Here is a 6,000-nt window from a genome sequence, read left to right on the forward strand (position 1 = left end):
TCGACTCAGGGTGTGGTCCTGGAATCCTGGGATCAAGTCCCACATCAGGCTTCCCTTGAGGAGCCTGCTTCTTCTTCTGCCTGTGTCTCTGCCTCTCTCTCTGTGTCTCTCATGAATAAATAAATAAATCTTTCAAAATAAATAAATCCTTACACTGAATGCCACCTCCTCCACGAAGACTTCCTGCTTGCTCTCCTCCTGGAAATGTATCCCTTCTTTCTTAACTTGCCTAAACTCATTGGTTTTCCCACTCTCATTCCAGCGCTTGCCATAATCTGCTTTTGTGCCTGTGCTGACAATTGGAATGTGAGCAAGGGCTCTTCCCAGCAGCATCAGGGTGTCCCAGAAAGAGTGAGTGACATGGCTGGGGACAGACAACAGTAAGACATGAAGTCCCTGAGAAGGTGGCAGTGCACCCTACCCAAGCTGTTCCTGGCACCTAAATCAAGGCATGACTGCTATTGGTGAAAGAGTTGATGTTAGGGGCAATCTATAAGGTTGGGATAAATATTTCAATATATTTATTGATTAATTTTTCCCCTGGTCCTTGTATTATTATTTTTGCAATCCCTCCAAATGTACAGCAAGTGCACATTGTCCAATCCTCCAAATGTATATTGTCTCTGGGCAGGGCTATTGCAGGGCAGAAAACAAAAGTCATTGAATATCAGTCCAGAGCCTGGACTGTCTCTGTAGGTCTAGCCAAAGTCCTTGAGGTTGAGAGGCCTTCCTGGAGCAGATAAAATGTCTTCAAGACAAGTGAAGGCAGCTGGGCATCCCCTCCCCTTGGACGCTAGCCCTGCAAGGACGGAGAGGTCCTGGGTCCCAGGAGCAGCACAGAGCTGACCTGGCTCCCTGACACACCCCTAAAGCTTCATGTGCAACCCCTGGGAAGGATGGCAAGAGAGCAAGTCTAGGTGCGGGAGGTAGTTTAGACAGAATTTGCAGAGTTTGAGGGCATAGGGACCAGGAGCCAGGGACTATGAACATCTCAGTAGTAACCATGTGGAATTTGTCCAGTGGGATGGCTTGGCACAGTCTAAGATTTGGGGGGCTGGAGCGCAACAATGGTGTGGGAGCAGGAGAGTAGGGAGCTCATTTCTAAAGGGAACTGCAATTAGGTGCCCCCCATCCCACCCACTTCAGCAGAATAGTCGATTCACGAAAAACAAAGTTAAAACCTCATGTGCACCTGTGTTTGCAGACTGAGCTTTCTACCCAGTGCACCTGTTCTTACATTCTGAGTCCTGGGGATCCAATCTGTTCCTGTTCCCAGCAAACTCACTGAGTCCCATCTGCTGGGGCAGGAGGTGGAGAGGAGGGGCCAACTTACCCTGAGACACCAGATGACAGTTCCCCAGGGAGCTAATCCTGCCATTTGCCTGGTTCCCTCAGCCTCATGCATCAGGGAGCTTGGGAGAGTGTGCTTCAGTGGCCAGAAGACCGAAGGAAAGGAGGCCGCATGGAAATCATCATAGCAGGGGATTTTCAGTCCATTTCAGGGTTATCTACTGAGCATGCGTTATATGTTAGGTCCAAAGCTAGGTGCTGGTGGGTAAGAAAAAGAAAGAATGCAGGAAAGCATTGTGTCAGAGCCTGGTATACAGTAGGTGCTTCATAAATGCTATATCCCCTGTGTTCTTCCTGGAAGGATACAAGATAAAGAAAATACCATTTCACCCTCAAGGATCTGAAGATCCTATAAGAGGTCAGGACCCTTGTGGACATTTTTCTACAACACAGGCCGAACACAGTAGCAATGTAGCCCAGGCCCAAGGATCCAGGGGTTCAAGGGAGGCTTCACAGTAGAGGAGCCATATGAGGGTCCAGCGTGTATACAGGAGTGGTGGGACATGTGGAGGGAGACAGGGGACACGACTCATGGGAAGCTGTCAGGAGACTGAGCCACAAGAGAATACATTTTGGCAGTTCCTAACCTCCAGAGTGAAAGTTCATGTACAAATCAGTTGTTTGGAATTTGGAATTCATTTTCCCATGGGAACAATACCGTAAATGGAGGCTAGGTTCTCAGGCCAGAGGATGGAAGCTGGTTTACCCCACAATGTTATTTGGCTAGATTAGTCATAGCTATTCCCCAGATCAGGGCTCAAAGAGATGGGAGACTTGTGGCATAACTCCTTTCTGGGGGGCGGGAGTGGCCTTAGACCAACGTGGTCTTCTGGTCTGTGCTTTGGTATGGTTTAGGAAAGGATTAAACTTAAAAAGGCATTAGGTTAATTTCTATTTAAGATTTATTTATTTATTCATTCATTCATTCATTCATACATAAGAGACACACAGAGAGAGACAGACAGAGACATAGGCAGAGGGAGAGGCAGGTTCCCTGCAGGGAGCCTGATGTGGGACTCGATCCCAGGACCCTGGGATTGTGACCTGAACCACACAGACGTCCTGGCATTAGGTTAGTTTTAATTATATTTAATAACAAAGCTCCCCACTGACATACATTTATAATTGCATATTAAAGAAATAGTTTGCAGGAAGTAGAGAAGAAATAAGTTCTAAATTGCTAACAAATCAGCAGCTGGGCTAGTCTTAGAATTTTACAGTCGCCAAAACAGTTCTGTTTGATGTAAAGGCTTCTAATTCCTAATCCAGCACGACTGATGTCCTTATAAAAAGAAGGAATGTGAACACAAACACTCACACAGGGAAAATGCCGTAAGAGAGGACGGTGTCCATTATGGTTATGCTTCTAGGAGCCAAGGAATTCTCAGGATTGCCAGCAAACCACTCAAAGAGACATGAGCCAGACTCTCCCGCATAGCCTTCAGAAAAAAAACAATCCTGCTGATTATCTTATACTCAGTCTTCTGGTCCCCAGAACTGTAACAAACTACACTTCTGTTAGGTGGCCATACTTTGTCACTGCAGTTCTAGAAACCACTACTGCCATTAGAGTGGCAACAGATAACATACAATGTAACCCCACCACCTTTGTAACAGCTGGGCCAAGGATCCCCAACCAAGGCTGTCATCTGTAGGACCAGTGCCCTATGACATGGCCTGCTCCTGGAGCTATGCCCAGCACATGCTTCCAGTACCAGGCACCCAAGCAGATTAGCTTTCTTGAAGGGTTTAAAGGAAGTGCAGGAGGGTGGTCCAGCTGGCTCAGTTGGTAGAGCATGCGACTCTTGATCTCAGGGTTGGGAGTTCAAGCCCCATGTGGGGTGTAGAGATTACCTAAAAATAAAATCTTTAAAAAAGGAGGGGCATCTGGGTGGTGCAGTTGGTTAAGTGTCCAATCTTGGTTTCGGCTCAGGTCGTGATCTCATGGTAGTGGGATCGAGCCCTAAGTCAGGCTCCACACCTGAACTCAGAATCTACTTGAAATTCTCTCTCTCCCTCTCTCTCTGCTGCTCCTGTTCTCTCTCTTTCTCTCCTTCTCTCTCTCTCTCTCAAATAAATCAATCTTATAAACCAATCTTTAAAAAGAAGGGAAGTACAAGACCCTCAGAGGAGGGGAACACGGGTGGCAGAGAGGAGATGAAACAAAGAGCTCCATGAACAGAAGCCATGGAGGAACTGTGCATGGTCCCCCGCACCCCTGAAGAATGAGAAGATGCTCACCGCCCCCCCCACATACCTAGAGGTTGGCAGAACCCCATTATCCTGGATAATGGGCCAGTCACCCAGATGCCTGGCATCCTCACCCACTCCCCGTAGAATAATCTCACCCCTGCCAAGTGAAACATCTGAGCTGGGCTCTGACCCCCTGCAACCCAAGGGAGCCTAACACATTATGACACACAGCAGGCGACCCCTGTAAAGAGTACAGGAAAAACAGACCAAGCACAACAAGAAAATAAAGGTCATCTATAACTCCACCACTCAGAAATAACCACTGTTAGTATTTCAGTGTTCCTCCTTCCTCGGTCATTTATTCAATGCACACATTTTTACAAAATCAGGTAGTACTCGTATGCTGTTTTAGAACATGGCACTTATCTAAATAGCTTCTAATAACTATTCTTCAAAATCAACAAAATTTTGTCATTATCTGTACGCTATGTTCTGTTGTGTGGGACGTGCATTGACCAATCTCCTGTTGTCGGAAATTTAGCTTGTTCCAGTTTTCACGTTCATGTCCTTTGAGCTAATAATTTTACCACTGGAAATATATCCCACAAGAGTGAAACACTGGTTTCTGAGAGCATAGTTACATAAATATTTATTGCAATATTATTTTTAAAGATTTTATTAATTTTTTTGAAAGAGAGAGAAAATGTGTGCAGGGTGGAGGGGAGCAGAGGGAGGGGGAGAAAATTGTCAGCAGACTCTGTGCTGAACACAGAGCCCAAAGCAGGGCTTCATCCAACAACCCTGAGATCAGGACCTGAGCCGAAACCAAGAGTCGGATGCTTATCTGACTGAGCCCCCAGGCACTCCACAATATTATTGATAAGAGAACAAATCACCAGGACAACCTAGATATCCACCAATAGGGGAGTGCCTTAATAACCTAAGGCACATTTGTACGAGGCAATTTTGGACTGCTATTAGGGATGAGATGGGTGAATATTATTTGTACAAATGATCATGATATATTGTTAAGTGAAAATGTAGGTCACAAACTAGTTGCATAATGTGATTTTTGCTTCTGATTTAAATTTTGCAGATGGAGGTGGGGAATCTCTACATGCATTTTTCCAAATTTGCATCTATGTGTATCTCCGTAGGGAAAATAACTCACAAAACTGTTAATACTGTTCACCCCAGGAGATGGTGTTGGAGATATTTGACTAGTTACAATAACTATGTATTGATTTTGCAACTTGAGTAATGTAGTAGGAGACATTTTAAGAAGTAACAGAAAAAAAGAATGCCATGCCCCAGTGCAGAGATGGCAGGAGGAATTTCAACGTTTAATCCTTTCAGAGATGCTTGCAGAACAGTGCAACAATGACAACACAAAAAACATAATCAGACAGAGCCGGCAAAGCCCCTTACTATTCCCTAGCCTTGAGATCATTAATCTCCCCATGCCTCAGTTTCCTTGTCTGTAAAATGGGGATGGTAACCATCTCTACCTGTCAAGGTTGATGTGAGAGCAATGCCAGGGATAGTGGCAAATAGGCATTAACATTTTTGCACACTCAATCCAGTTTAATCTATAATTGGTACAATTTAAAATAACGCTCAGTGAAGGGGGAAAGAGTTATTTAACCCCCTCTGCAAACATGTGAATTCTGCTTCAGTGGCTGCCCCCAGATTAGCTCTTCTAAGCTCCTCATACTTAATTCCCTTCTTTTATCTCTGAACTGTGACAGTGATTGGTGATTAGCATGGTAGGCCCCTATCTGGGGATAGGAGCAGAGAGGTCACACAGGGGCCACATTCCTTGGAAACTTCCAGGATTGATTTTCACCATAAGAAAACAGCTGAGAGTGCCCAGGGATGTTCTAGGAGGAAAATGGGATTGGGGGTAAGAAAACAAGAAGTAGAATCTCTAATAAAGCTGTATGGAATCCTAGAGGACACCTGTCTGATGCATCAGGCTCCTGGAGAGGCAAGCCTCCCTGGGGTCACTCCAAGATTCCTGCTGTCATTCCCAACCTGGCCTCAAGATGGCACTGCTTCCTCTGCAACAGTGGCCTCTCTCCGCCTCTCAGGGAGATGAAACCCCAGCTGGAACCTTCCAACAAGACCATCCTAAAAGCTGGGTAAAAGAAAATAGACTCAGAGGGCATCACGGGCTAAAACTCTAGCTTGCCAGGTCTCGCTTGTGTCCTGCAGCTCACAGTCCATTTCAACCAGAGGGACTAGGATTGCCTGGTCCCCACCTCCAGATTTTAAGCCAACTACATCTGCAAGAGCTCTGGGCAAGAGGACAAGTGAAAGCTGATGTACACTGTGTCCAAATACTTTTAAGTTATTCAATCAAGCTAATAAGCTCTTAAATAAATTATGTTCCATCCACCCACCTTGACATTTATGCCCTTTCATGACAACCGAGAAGGCTGGGTTCAGATTGTTCAG

General features: G+C 45.6%; 1 long non-coding RNA gene across 3 annotated transcripts in view; it reads right to left on the reverse strand.

Annotated features, from left to right (window-relative positions):
- LOC144297708 (uncharacterized) overlaps positions 1-1,629 on the reverse strand; it is a 37,609-nt gene extending 35,980 nt beyond the window's left edge. For all 3 annotated transcript variants that reach the window (XR_013364625.1, XR_013364624.1, XR_013364626.1), the window contains exon 1: positions 1,334-1,629. This is a non-coding gene — a long non-coding RNA (uncharacterized LOC144297708). The remainder of the gene's footprint in view (positions 1-1,333) is intronic.
- Between the last annotated feature and the right edge of the window lie 4,371 nt (positions 1,630-6,000).

Source organism: Canis aureus, chromosome 2 (assembly GCF_053574225.1).
Source record: "Canis aureus isolate CA01 chromosome 2, VMU_Caureus_v.1.0, whole genome shotgun sequence".
Taxonomy (NCBI): domain Eukaryota; kingdom Metazoa; phylum Chordata; class Mammalia; order Carnivora; family Canidae; genus Canis; species Canis aureus.